This window comes from Felis catus, chromosome B1 (assembly GCF_018350175.1).
Source record: "Felis catus isolate Fca126 chromosome B1, F.catus_Fca126_mat1.0, whole genome shotgun sequence".
Classification (NCBI taxonomy): domain Eukaryota; kingdom Metazoa; phylum Chordata; class Mammalia; order Carnivora; family Felidae; genus Felis; species Felis catus.
This window is the reverse complement of record NC_058371.1, coordinates 10925960-10941690: the sequence shown is the minus strand read 5'-3', so window position 1 is coordinate 10941690 and position 15731 is coordinate 10925960.

The window sequence follows — 15731 nt, the reverse complement described above, 5'->3', positions numbered from 1 at the left end:
TGTATACCTTTGAAACTTATTCCTTCTCCATCTTTCTATTCTACCCACAAATTTCTTTCCTTATTACTGTTGTTTCTCTCAAAATGTTCTGAGCATATTTTTAAGTTGCCCTCTGCTTTTTTTTTCTGGAAAAGCAAAAATAAATATATGTGGTAATCATCCCAAGTAGTTTCAGATAAAAAAGAGAAATGCATTCATTTGTTAATTTCCTCCCATTTGCTAAACAGTTTGGAAACATTTACTATCCCAGGAATTGTGGGAAATACACAAGTATGACAAGCGGAATTTGGAAGGAGGTAGTATGACACGTAAGGGTAATTTGAAAACCATCTGTGGAATGTAGAAAAGAAAAAGAATTTTGTTGTGGAGCTTTGCTCCACAGATGTTATGTGCTGTCCTTCGAAAACTGTGATGTGTGAACTACAACCTGCCATGATTCTTCACGTATTTAATCAAGAGAAGGGGTGCTATTAACAGCTCTATTTGAGGAAGCTAGCCCTGAGGTATACTTCAAAGACAAATATCATTGCTTAACATGGCACAGGGTACACATGATGAAACTTTTATAGGACCAATTCTACCATCAAGTAGGCCTTTCCCACACCTGCTGGGAGGGTTTAAGAGCATGGCAGAGCAGCTACACATCTGGGGGTTCACTATAATGTTGCCAAAGGTAATGCCAGAGACTTTAAAGAAGACCCAGGAAGCAATTCCCCCAATAAAAGTGCTTTGTGAAAAAAGGTAGAAAAAAATTTAATTCCGGTGGTGAGCCTTTTTTCCTCTCAGGGTCAGAAATGGTGTCCTATAAATCAGAATAGGTGACTCTAAGGTAAAATTTCATCCCGTGGCGGTTGAACTGAGGCACTAGAAGCTGTCTCAGTGGGGGTATTGAGGGACTGGGATTGACAAACAGGACTCAGTCTCCAGCCAGAAAAACATGTTGGGTGTGAGGCTATGAAGATTCCAACAATGGGGACTCTTTCTGTTCTTATCTCCCCAGCTTGGCTTTGGGTTGAAGTATGAAGGAATAAAACAAACAAACAAACAAACAAACACCCAACAAGTAAATATCTGAATGGCTTGCAGGACAACATCTAGGTCTGGATTCTTAAACGTTTGAATTAACATTAAGAAATGAGACAACTAACAGGAATAGAGATGGCCCAGGTATTAAATTAGAACAAACAAGCAAAAAGCCTTTGACTATTTAGTTGCTAAGTCATTGTACTTGTGTCTCCTGAATATCCCTTAAATCATCCCTTCCTCTCCATTCCCACCGACATGGTCTCCAGTGACCTACTGTCAGCTTTTACCTGATGGTTGAAATGGCGACTTAAGTGGGCTCTTTGCTTTGGGTCATCTTTATTGTTTGAATTTATTCTCCCTACTACTTAAATTAAAAATGATCTAAAAGAAATTTCTTGTAATTTCAACATTAGCTTTGAGGCATCCTTTGATGTCTTCCCACGGCTTGTTACAGAGTTGGCAAGAAGATTCTTGACCCAGCCCCCCCCTACCTACACAAGCTCCTTGGGAGGCCACTGAAGCACACAGCTAATAAACTTGTACTGCAACCCCACTTCCAGGGTTTGAAGCTCTTCTACTCATGAAGCTGCATGTCCTTGTCCCTTTGTTTTAGAGTAGGTCACACAGGGACAATAATAGTAGGTGTCTAAGAGCATTACTATGGGGATTACAAAGAACTAAGATAATAGGGGTAAATGCTGAGAACAGTATTTGGTACACAGGAAGCATCCTTCCACCCATTTTTTTCCCTATTCCATACACCCGGTCTCCCAATGCTAACGTCCTACTGCATTATCATCCGTTCGTTGAATGTGGCTCACTATTTCCCTGTGGGTACTCTTGAACTTGCTCCTCTGTGTGTTCCAACACCAACCTGCTCCTCCATCCCAGGCCCACTGCTAGATTCACCTCTGACCCCAAGTGTTCCCAGCATACATGTATGTAACATGCAGACTGGAGCATTTTCTACTCATCTTGCAAGACTTACCTCAAGCATTCTGGAACACGTCAACTTATCATAGAACCTCTTTGGCTTATATTACACACATGGTGCAAGAAAGAAACTGGCTTTAGAGAAAACTGCATTTAGGAATTGTGAAGGCCTTCTCTCTTCCTCTTCATTCTCTTCCATTACAAACAAGTTTTGCTTGTTTGTTTTTGTTGTTTTTGTTTTGTTTTGTTTTTACTGCAGGCAGCTCATGATTAATATTCTTCAAGTTCGGGGACCCTAGAGAACAAAGAACATCAAAAACAAAAATGGCAATGGCATTATTGTAAGAATTCACTACAATTGTAATTTTGATCCAGCTTTAAGCAATGAGAACAGTCCATAGTAATTAATCAGAGTTCATTTAAATTTGTCAACACATACATTGAAGTATTACTGAACCTTATAGGCAGGGGTGTAGTGAAGTGCACACAATTCCTTGAGATCTGTTTAATTCACATAGAGGTGTTCTCTGGCCAGGCCTGATCCTGCGTATCTGTGGTCATGATTGGCCAATGGAAAGAGGTCCTACTCCGAAGTTTTCTATGTGGAAGTGGGTGCTGCTGAGATTTTCTGTAGGACTATGTAGCAAAGCAAGCTTCATATTCCCGGATGTTAGAACTTGTCTGGAGAAACATCTATTGGTCAGAGTCTGCTTTTGTAAGCTAATGTTGACCTGCTGTCTCCGTGAAGCTGCCGAAAAGAGGAAGAAATGAGTCATGAGAATCATCGTGATCAGTCTGTCTTCAATTTTCCACCAAACTCAACAGGAGCTTGAGTTCTTTCCACTCAAACTCTTCTCAAAACAATAGATTTTGACGTATTCAGAGATGCATAAACTTACCTAACGTAGATCTAAAAGTTAAAAATTGTCGCTTAAACTCTTCAGTAAGGTTACGACAAAACTATTTCATGCAGTTGCCTTCACAACTAATCAATCATTGATTGAAAATGGGCTCTTGGAACTACACTTTGCTTCCATTTGTACATTTTCTGTCATTTTTGTATTTATCCTTTTATTACATTTGTATGCTTTAAATCTTGCAATATTATCATCACTTACCTTTATTTAGTGCTGGCAGTTTCACATCTACTTCAAAACAACTGTAATCATGTCAACTCAAATGACCTTTCCTTGAGAGACTGTATATCAAATTCAGCATGCTCAACTGACAATATGGTTTCCATATCATCCTCTACAATATATCAGGTTTAAGCTCTGGTTCTCAAAAACTAAAAGGTTCTATTTCCCTTGCAGCCATTTGCATCTAATTAATACAATCTTTGTAGCATCCATTGCTATGGTGATAGAAGTTCTGTGCTGAAAGAGAAACTTTTAAAATGCCAGCTCAGTATGTCATATATTTACAACTCTTTGATAATGTCGCCTTCTTATCATTCTAACCTTTTTATCATGCCTAGATAGAGACAAGTATATCTTTTACTTTGAACTGTGCTATAGTTGCCCTAAACAACAGATTGTATAATGAACTGCATTGATTACTTTTGATGTGACTTATAATTGTACACTTCAGTTTTAGCAACAGCTCTGTCATGTCATGTTTGTACCTTTGACAAACTAACCCAGTTTTGAAAATGCTTTCAAATCTATAGTAGAGTTAATGACCTAAATCCTTGTCTTGATGGGTTCAGTGCATTTGACATCTTTCTCGTAGGAGCAGGGAGCTGTGATAGCTGGACGTTATTCATAACCGCCAACCCTCTCTAAGAACTTAATTGAAGCCTGGCTTGCAAATGCGAGCCAAAAATCAACAGAAGGATTCAGTCCACTCTTAGTCTGTATTCATGAAAGTTTAACTGTAAAGTTTATTCTGAACTGTAACTTAGTACACACCAGTTTATCAGAGAAACAAGTGATTTACAAATTTAAGTGCACCCAGACACTTTAACTATGTTTAAATTTTAGAAGATCTGGGCTTGTGCACAAGGCTGCCAGTTTTATCACTATAATGTCATAAGGATCTTTAGCATACAGAATTACAATGAATGTGGTGATTCAGGGATTAAAATCTCCTTAAATACTCATTCACATGACAGACTGGAGCAATTAGTGTAGAGTAACAATGGTGCACGGATAACAAGAGTGTCTCATACATTTCCACTGAGAGTCATCTTCCATTATAATCATCCTAATGAAAAAATCACAGTGGTTGAATGGAAATGCTATTGGTATAGCATTAAAAAAAATAAAAAGAAATGAACATTAAAAAACATCATTAAAGTCACATTAAGGAACGGATTGAAATTGACCAGAAAGGGAATAATCATGGAACTGTCATTACTACCCCTTTCTTATAGCTTTGAGTCCAGGTGTTACAGAAATCTCAAGTCAGTGGGTGCTTGTGCTATAATATCTTTGCAGAGCACTGTGTGTAGAGAACGAAATGACAGGCCTAATGATTCTCGTTGCTCTAGCTCTAGTTTGTCAGCTCTGGTTTAATAGCTATCATGGCATCTAGTCTCCATGCAGAGCGTCTATCCATGTATGGAAAGTTACATGAAGGGATTGCATAAAAAACAAATCATGCTCTTTGTTGGGTCTATCAACTTAAAAAAAATTCATTTTGAAGCCAGCTGTGTTTAACAAATTCAAATAGATGTTTCCCAGTTTTTTTTTTTAAATTCCTAATCCTTTAAATTTTTCTCTTTTTGTAAAAATAACAAATAAAATATGTCCATGCCCAAACTGAAGATAAAAAGTCAGAAGGGGAGATTTTCCTGAGATTGATGTCTAGAGCAACAGTGTAAATCAATACACAGGGTGGAATCGGTTTGTTGTAACATCAACCTGCCGTGATAGCAGATAGGAGAACAATGTGTGTGTGGACTTGGGATGAGAGGGTTCATCCCAGGAAAGGCTGATGATGTTGCAAAGAGAGACCGCGTTGACAGCCAGGCTCATTGAGCACACTTTTCCCCTGATCCTTGAATAACGGCCCGGTATCGAGCTGCCGCGCTTGGCAGGTAACAAATCGAATGCTAGCTCATCTGCAAGTGAAATAGTCTCCCTGAATTAGCCAATCTGATGATGTTCTTTCCAAGTTTATTACTAGAGTGTATTGAAAACCTGCTATCGATTGTTAGAATGTGAAGGTGATATTTCTGTTGGGATTGTAAGTTTGGGCTGAGGGAAAAGTGGGGCTAAGTTATGCCAGGTTAATAGTCCACAGAATATTTAACATAAATACAATGGCTGATCTTTTAATGTATTGTGATTGCTGAATGGGATCTTTGAAATAGTCAGCAATTCTGCCAGAAATGGTTTGAGTGCAGGCACAGGGGCCTCGCGGTATCATTTTGATATTCACTTTCTCTTCTTTCATCGGTTTCTGGACAACCCTCAGGACATTACTGTGTTCTTGAAACCTCTCATAAAAAGAGAGCAAAGTAAAGATTTTAAGGGAAAGTTTCTTTTTCTTACAACCTCTTTGACTTCTTTGTCCATTAGTGCACGATTTACTTTTGTGCAGAACTCCAATTCCACCTTCATTTGACACAACTGAGTGGTGTATAACCTTGGAATGAGCCAACAGTGTCAGCATATATCAGACAAACAAGAGAATTCATGTTATAGAAAATTGGAAAATGCATGCATATAAAATCAAGGGCCTTAATGTGAATCCAATGAGAGGTCCGGAAATCACAATACTTGCCTGTCCTTCAACAGCATATGATTCGTATTTGAGGCCCTGCTCTCTGGCTGCCTATTTATAACAATACAGTTGAGCTTCCCACACCGTTACTCTGTTGATCTATGCTGATGATCACTAATTTGATCTCGAATAGGAAACAGCCAGAGATTTCAGAATGTTTCTTTAAAATGTGTGATACCAATCGTGTTATTTTGTCAGTGTGTCAGTTTCCTAAGCACACGAAGTTTCCTAAGCTTTGTCATAAAAAAGCACCACGTATGGAGTGGCTTAAAACAACACAAATGTATTATCTTACAGTTCTTGAGGATCGATATTCAAAATCAAGGTGTTGGCAGAACAGTGCTCCCTCTGAAGCCTCTAGGGGAGGATTCTTCCTTGCCTTTTCCAGCTTCTGGTGGCCCCAGGTGTTCCTTGGTTTGTGGAACATGGCTTCCATCCTCAAATCTGCCTTCACGTGACCATTTTCCCGCAGTGTTCACAGCTTCCTGAGTCTGTGCCCAGATCGCTCTATTCTTATAAGGAAAGGTCACATTGCAATAGAGCCCACCCTAATGACCCATCCTAACTTGATGACATCTCTAAAACTCTTCAGTTTCCAGGCTCAGGATTTCCACATATCTTTTTAGGGGATACACTAGATCCATAATAGTCAGTACTGATAACTGACAGAAAAACTGTGGGAAAAGGCATTGTAAACATATTAAGGAAATCATTTCATCCATGAATTAAGAACAACTACCATTCTGTATTGAAAATTTAATAGTGAGATGATATGAATTGTGTCTAAGAAAAAACTATAGATTTGAATCATTTGTCATTATATTAGAATTTTCTGATTCACTTAAAGCCAGATTCCTCATTTTTAAATTGCTTATCAACATTATATGACTAACAAAATAACTTTGATAATCTTATTGATTTTAAATTTTCTTAAGTTCAAGTGACTTTGAGTCTCTTAGCTTCAGCTCCAAAATATTGTCCCAACTGCATTTTTTCAAGTAAATGGGAAAGAGGTGTAGGAATGATCTTTCAATATGAAATACAAAATCATTTTTCTAGCTGTAACTGATCTCTTGATTTCACGTTATATTGACATTTTATGAATATAACCAAAAGGATGTATTATGATATATTTTTATTCAGAACACTAGAAAGACTTTAATTTTGAATTTTACTTAGAGGAATCTCTCTCAATATCTATAAAGAGAATAGAATTATAGCTTTAGTATTTGCATGTAGCCATGTCTAGGAAATGTAAGAGAACTCCCTAGAGAATACTCATAGGCAGCAGGATGAAGTTAGTATCTATCATCAAATTTTGGCCATGTTCTGTTTACTAGGTTATACATAAGGGTGAGAACTGACAGTGTCTCTCATAAATGGTATTCACTGAAGAAGACAAATTTGTTAGTAGGATATCTGTTATATAAAGTAATATTGGATAGGACTTAAGAACATGGATTCTGGAGTCAGTCTACCTCTCTGAATGTCACCTCCATCACTCACTAGCTATGTGAACTTGGCCCACTCATATTTTCTGGTCTTAGTCTTATAAACTGATAATAACAATACTAATTTGCTACTACAAGCTGACAAGAGAATCAAGTGATTCAAAAGAGTCAGACCCTTAGAATAATTATTGGTACATGGAAAGTGCCACGTTGATGTTAGCTATTTTTTTCATATTCCTATTTATATTGTTGGTAATATTATGATTATACAATTATTAGGGGACAAAACTACAAAGAATACAGTACCCACCTAAAAAATTCAAGTCACTCTTCCAATTGCTCTCTTCTCTTTATTTTCCCATTGCCCCCCAAACCTCTACCACATGATTAATCAAAGAATACGGTAAAAATATTCTGGAATGATGTCATTTGACAACTTTGCTGACACACCTGACTGCACAGAGAGATGAGGATGGTATTTTGGTTTCTCTCCCATGTTTTTCTGTAATCTATGCAGTGTTTTTTAAGCCATACTTCCTTGCATTAAAAATCATAAAGACAGAGGTGCCTGGGTGGCTCAGCCAGCTAAGCAGCCAACTCTTGATTTTGGCTCAGGTCATGGTCTCACGGTTCGTGAGCTCGAGCCCCATATCAGGCTCCATGCTGGCAGAGGAGAGCCTGCCTGGGCTTCTCTCTCTCTCTCTCTCTGTGCCCCTCCCCCAAAGGTGCTTGCACTCTCTCTCTCTCTCTTTAACTGAAAATAAAATAACCTTTTTAAAAAAATCATTGAGGCTACACAGACCTAGACATGAATGTTCATAAGAGCTTTTTGCCTAATATTGCGAAGTAGAAAAACTCGAAATGCTTGCCAACTGGCAAGTGGATAAATAAATTGTGGTATATTCAGACAATGGAATGTTAGTCAGCAATTAAAAAATATATAAAATAAAATCTACTAATAGACATAATACCCAATACCAGGGATGAATGTCAACAGCATTATGCTAAGTAAAGGAATTCAGACTTAAAAGAGTACATACTATGAGATTCTATTTAGTTGTCATTTCATAAGAGGAAAAAATGATACAATAGAAACAAATTAGTGCCTTCCCAGGGTTGAGGATGAGTGGTGACGGGATTAGACTGTGTAGGGACAGGAGGACATTTTGGGGGGTGAGGGAACTGATCCAAATTTTGATTATTGTAATGGCTTTGAGATGGTGTACATTTGACAACCCTCATCAACCTTAGAAAAGAACGACTTTTACTCTGAAAATTATACCTTACACTAACTTTTTAAAAAGGGAAAAGACCCTTTTATTGTGTACCATGTATGGGTTAGATACTAAGTTGATCAGTTAGGCAGAGGCTCAATTTATCCCTGAGTTCATAGAGAACAGATGAAAGTGAATTTATAGATAAAAATTTAATACTTAAGGCCATCACAGGCTCCCTGTAACTTTGGGCTTTATTGGTTTTAAGGTTTGAAACCTAAATACTTTGCAAAATATATATGCTAAGTTTAAAGCAATGCTATCAAGAGTTTTTAAGAGTCACTAAAACTCTGCAAATTTATTTAACTTACTCTCACAGTCTGAGTTTTCATTTACCCATTTTTTCCTCTCCTGCTACTACTAAATATTTCATTTTAAAATTCAATAACTTTATTAATTAGAAGTCATTGTACATACTTTGGGAGACAGATTGTGTGTGTCTCTTTTACAAAATAAATGTGTACTGTTTATATTGTTACACACTTTTATTTCAAAATTTCCAAATTTCTTTTTAGCTTAACTTTCTACAGCATAAATCACCATGAAACAGTATTTATTTAGCACTCATGAACAATGAGTACTGTGCCTGAAGTCAAACATCATCCCAGACCCCTTTTTCGGCCCCATCAGGGAGGTAGGGAGGTTCTTCTGGGATAATTTGAAGGATATGTCCCTGGTGGTTATGACTGCTACAACTTAACCACTTTCAATGTTTTTTTATGCCACATCTTGTCCAGAGAGGAAAGCAAAATGAAATTTGACACAATCCAAAAAGCAGAAATCTTCACACAATCTTTAAACTGGACTAACACTCAAGATTTCTATCACTTATTCATATTTTCTATTTGCTTATGTGACATATATAAAAGATCTCTTTCTCTTTGTCTCTGAGCATTACTTTTAGAATATTTTGGTTTTCTGTCTCTCACTGTAGTCTCTAAGTCAAGTACTGAGTATTCATTTTTTATTTTTTTAATGTTTATTTATTTTTGAGAGACAGAGTGCAAGTGGGAGAGGGGCAGAGAGAGGGAAACACAGAATCGGAAGCAGACTCCAGGCTCTAAGTTGTCAGCACAGAGCCTGACGTGGGGTTCAAGATCATGGACCACGAGATCATGACCTGAGCCGAAGTTGGGCACTTAACCAACTGAGCCACCCAGGCACCCCAAGAACTTAGTATTCTGTAAAAAATTATGTGCATTAAGTTTCTTATAAGGAAAACAAATGTAGTGAAATGCACTTACAAAGAGATAGCAGGTGTAGCCTGCTGTAGGGATTGAAGTGTTTTATTTCTTTCACTGCTAATATGTGGGTTCTTGAATAAACTCGTTGAATTAACTGTGTCCCTGTTTGCTCATTTGAAAAGTAAAAGGATTATGTCAAATGACCTCTACCAGCTCTTCAGTCCCTAAAATGAGTATGTACTTGGTGTATGGGATAGATACATGTTTTGTATTCGAAGCTGTTGGGTAAATGGTAGAATAATTCTATAGAGACTTTAAAAAATGATGGTGATAGATAAGCATAGCTATAGATACAGGTATAGATAGAGTACATTATTCTTTACAGAATTTACAGAAGAAATGGCAATTCTGAATGCCATTGATGGATTGTAAGAATGTATCACCCTCCCCCCATACCTCTTTTATAGTTTGTGGTTATTTAGACAAGTACGCTAAAGTGTTTATTTTCTGTTTCAGAGTCTCATCACTTTTGTCATTTAAATATTTAGCATTTTCCCTTTTGATTACACTTGCCATGGTTTTCTTTACTTCTATTTCTTTGTTCTTCACTTTATTTCTACTTCTTTGTTCTTCCCCAGTATTTCATCTTTTCTCTCTTTATTTCATCCATTCCCCAAAGTCTGTTGCCATCTATGATTTATATTTTTAAACACTGAGATAACCTTAGGGTATAAACTCTTTCATTTCTATATTTTGCATATTTTGTAGACTATAGAAAGAACCTTGGGGCTTTCGCACTGGAGGGAAGCTTGAGCAGTCAACTCGTCTATTTTCACTGTCACCATTTGGCCACTGTCTCGCTGCCTTGTACATTTTGTAAAAATATTTATGTGGAGCACAGCCTCAAGCCTGGGCTAATGCCCTGCTCAGGGAAATCATGCTATGATTCACTTGCCAATCCCTTCCCATATTAAGTAAAATCTAATACTCTGCTGTGTACTCAGTAAGCTCTCAAAATATATAAAGATTCCATGATATTACTTGCAAGTTAATCCAAGTTTGAGTTTCTAAAGATTTCTGTTGTTTTGCAAGTACCTTTCCTATATATTGTTTCCTCATTATTTAACAAGGAAATAAATATTTCTCCATCAAGAAATGAACCTGAAGACTAAGGCTCAGCCTTAAGGCCAGGTGTGGAATCTAAAGAATGACGACCTCAGGGCACCTGGGTGACTCAGCTGGCTGAGCATGGACTTCAGCTCAGGTCGTGATCTCAGGGTTTACTAGTTCCAGCTCAAGCTCATGTAAATCCTTTGGATACTTCTCCCCCCCACTCCCACCCCGCCCCCACAGCCCTTCCCCTGCTTACACTCTCTCAAAAATACTAAGAGAAACACTGCTCCCCCTCTCTCTGCCCTTCCCCTGTTATGTTCTCTCAAAAATAAACAAACATTAAAAAAAAAAAGAATGAGGACCTCTAAATCTTATTCATCCTCTTGACAAACCCAGACTATAAAAAGATGTAAATATTTCATATGCTCATATTATCTTAGAAGTATAGCACAGGGTGCCTGGTGGCTCATTTGGTTAAGCACTGACACTTGGTTTCAGCTCAGGTCATGATCTTATGATTTGTGAGATCCAGCCTCATTTGGGGTTCCACGTGAGGAGCCTGCATGAAATTCTCCCTCTCTCCCTCCCCTCCCTCTCTCAAAATAAATAAATAAACTTATAAAAAAAGAAGTACAGCACACTTCAGAGTTTACAAAGTACTTTCTTTTTTAATTTTAATTTTTTTATTTAAAGTTCTATTTATTTACTATTTTTTAAAATTTGCATCCAAGTTATCTAGCATATAGAGCAATAATGATTTCAGGAGTAGGATGCAGTGATTCATCCCCTACATATAATGCCCGGTGCTCATCCCAACAAGTGCCCACCTTAATGCCCATCACCCATTTAGCCCATCCCCCGCCACCTCCCCTCCAGCAACCCTCAGTTTGATCTCAGAGTTTCTTATGGTTTGTCCCCCTCCTGTTTTTATATTATTTTTGCTTCCCTTCCCCTATGTTCATCTGTTTTGTATCTTAAAGTCCTCACGTAAGTGAAGTCATGTGATATTTGTCTTTCTCTAATCTCGCTTAGCATAATACCCTCTAGTTCCATCCATGTTGTACAAAGCACTTTTACACATTCACAAATAAATAAAACAATGTAAAAGAAAAATACCGAAGCACATATATTATCTACACAACAACAAGGTGCCATTTTTGCTTACATTGCACACCAGAGTGACGCTAGAACTTGGATTTCACCTATCAGTCTTTTCCTGCTATATAAGAAGGTCTCCATGCAGTCAGAGGTGGTCTTCCTACATACTATGGAAAGGACACGAAATGTTGGGAAAAGAAAGCACTGTTGTACCAATCATGACAACTGGACCTCAGCTTTGATTTTTCTGTCGAACTGTCACAGGAGAAACAGGAGACACCATATTTTGGTCCTTCACAGCCTCCACACCTCCCTCCCCACCAGGTTTCTGAAGTCTTCACTTAGCATAGGCATGTCAGAATTCTTTTTCTGAAATCTGATTATGCCGTCAATTCACAAAGTAAGCAAACTTGGGCAATTTTAACTTTAGAGAATCTCATTAGGGATTGTTTTACCTGGTGACTTTGCTACATTAAAATTTGCCAAGCATATTGTGAGTGAGATGTAAACCTGGCTCTGAGCATTACTGCGTGCCCCATTGTTCTTTTCAAAATGATATTAATTCAGATATTAGACACTCCATGAGGCTCTCTTTTCAAAATTACGTTTAAAGAAGAATTTGACCTGTACGTTGTTTAGATTTCTAGGATATAGAACATGACCAAGAAGCCTTCACTTGAAAGCGTTTTTTTTTTTTTTTAATTTTTGACTCCAGAACATTCACTATTGAAATGAAGTTTGCACAGATTTATTAAAAAGACAGTGTCCTATTACTTATTCAACTCATGGCAAAAAGATAATTGTGAGACCAAAAATAAAATAAAATAAAATAAAATAAAAACAAATAAAAGTTCAGTGTCAGAAGGATATAAAAAATCATGTTCAGAGAAACAATGCTGAAGGAAATACGGAAACATTTCAGTGTTTCTCAAGTGGTATCCCTGGCTTCCCAGCCAGTGACTGTGGAAGCTCAGTTAGAGAGGAAGTTGTTAGTGTAGAGGCTGCAGCCGCCTTGCTGAATAATGTCCTTGATGGGTAGTGCACATCTAGGCTGAGAGCTACAGACGTGAAGGGCCTTCGGCAATGCCTCTGCCTTATTACCACTTCAATAGCCCACTCAGCAGGAATTAACAAGTAGTTTGAACTGAGTCTTTTCCCCCTTGGCCACAATACCTAGTCTCTTTTTGAATCCTTGACTTTCTCACTATAAATTTCATTACATGAAAGGGATATACCAAGTGATATCCTTGATGGTCTAACTACTCTATCTCATGATAAATCAATAGTGTGTGCAGCTTTGGGGCAATCTCTAACTTAATATATAAAAACACACATATACGTAATGCCACTGAGCGTGATAACTCAGCACATCCTCTCTTGGAACCAAATCCCATATATCTCCCACGGACACAAAAGACCTTCAAACACACACATGTGCACACACAACCTCACTGTCTTTCTTCAGATCTACCTTGGCTAGTAGGGCAAGAAAATATCCTTTTCTTATACTGTCTGCCTTTCCTTTTTGTGATTTATCAACAAAAGATGCCCATATTAATTCTTAGTAAGATTTTCCTTATGGCTTAAATATCTTATTATAACCATGTTTGAAAGCACTTTTCAAATGTTTGTTGTGGAAAGATTGGTAGTTTATTACCTATATTGGATATTAAGTAAAGGAATGGAATGTTTTATAATGGTAAAAATCATCATAGAACTTGAGATTCCTTCCCCAGCTAACAGCGGCTAAGCACTCAGGTTCTAGATTCGTACTACTTAGTTTCAGGTCTTGGTTTAACTGTCTGTTGGTTATACAATCCTGGACGTTATTAAACTTTGTTGTACTTGACTTCGTTATCTATAAAGGGGGAATAATAAATGACCGAAGTCATGTGTCATACAGCTTTTCAGGTAGGATGTTAGGCAAATTGGAAGGGCTCAGAGAGAGCCTTTCTGTAACTGCAAAGTCAGAACTACTTGCTTTCAAACTGTTTCTCACTTCAATACTTTTTTGGCTTTATGTTTTGCTTTTAAAGAACTACCTTTCCCCATTATTTTGGTAGCCTGGAAAACACTCTTTTAATGACTCAAACCAAAAATACCTGATTCTGAGATGGCTTTGGGCACCCTCATTCAGATAAACTTGGCATCTCTCCTTTATTGCCTATCATTCTCCATATGCATCCCTGTCATGGAACATAGTGTATTCTGTTTCACTGATGTATTTACTCTCCTTTCTTCCCTGACTCGTTTTATGGTAAGCTCCTTGATTGATCACTTTCTCCATCCAGTTAGAATGAAATATAATGCAGGGTGAAGGACTGGATACTAACTTCATCTTTATTAACTCTGTAACTTTAGCCAGACCACTTAACTTCTTTTAGATTCCTGCATAAAAAGGGGCCAAATGCATTGCAGCTTTGTCCCACATACAAAAACAGATACTCACTGAGTTTTTCATATTCAAAACTGCAAAGTGGATCTTACTTAGCTTTTCTTTTAGTAACTAAATATCTTATTTAAAGAATCTTCATTAGATACTCAAGAAATTTAAATTGATGTTGAAAATAATATAAACCTAGAATCCATTTTTTAGCTAGATTAAACTAATAGGGATTAATAGCTACTAATAAAACATCCACCGAATAAACCAATATTGAGAGCATAGAAAACAATAATGGGGCATTATAGTCCCCACTGATGGACATTATTATGTGTGTGTATCTGTGTGTGTGTCACACTCACAGACACACACACACACACACACACACACACACGCAGGTTCTATAAAATTCATGTCTGTAGCTACATAACAGAGTAGATCCTTAGTTTGGAGAATTTAAGGATTTCTTTCTCCACCCCAAATCCTTTCTGGTGCTAATGAAGCAGCTCCAGAGGGATCAGCAGTAAGAGATCATTGGTGAGAATCACTTAGGAGTCAGAAGTCCTGAATCAAAGAGTGTTTGGATTAAGTGTAGCAGTAACCTGCCCTAAACGTGTGGCGTGCCTTCCTGCTTATCAGAGGTCTTCATAGATATTGCTGCGACTTTGACCATTTTCCCATGACATGCAAAATGTTTGTAAAAAGCACCCAGAAGTTTACAAGGAAAGGGGAAGGAGGAAGAAAAGAGAATCAGGGAGGGCAGTGACCTAGACAACAAAAACAATTACAAGCTATTCCAGAACTGGTGAGCAGAACCCCTTGGGAAGCAGACAGGAAAGCCAGCTACAAAGAGGAAGGCTAGAGGAGAGCTCTGGCCGGCAAAACACCACCCAGAGTATTCTTCACGTCATGGGACCTGAGTAAACCCTGTTTCCATAAAATGCTAGATAAAAATCTGACTGATTGATAGGTAGATAGGCACACAGATGCTGTATACTGTAGATTAGCAAGCAGTTTTGAGGAATACCGTATGCTTTAGAGAATACGTCCATACATATTACCTCATTTTCTATTAACAGTGGTAAGGGTATCGACTTTGGCTCAGTGAACCCATTTCATGGATGGAAAACCAATGTTCAGTTATTTGAAATGGCTTGCATATTAATTGGCAGGCACATATTTCGCTGACCTCTTCTATTTCATAAAATATTCTTTGCAGAGAAAACTTTGAAAAATTCTACTTAAGAGTGACATGCACTATTAGCCGGTCTCAAAATTTATTGGATTGCAGTAATTAACAAATTCTAACAGTTCAGCCAGAAACAGTTCCTAATCTGTGCTCTGAAACCTAGTGACCAATCATGATACAATTGGGTGCGTGTAGAATAATACATCGCATCTTCATATACACACATCTTTCTGGGGTTGTGCACAATATATTTGGTTCAACTGTGGTCTAACCTAAACAATTTGCCAAACAGAGCAAGAACCAGAATGGGCCAATGAGTACCAGCAAATACATTTTTGGATCAAAGGGATG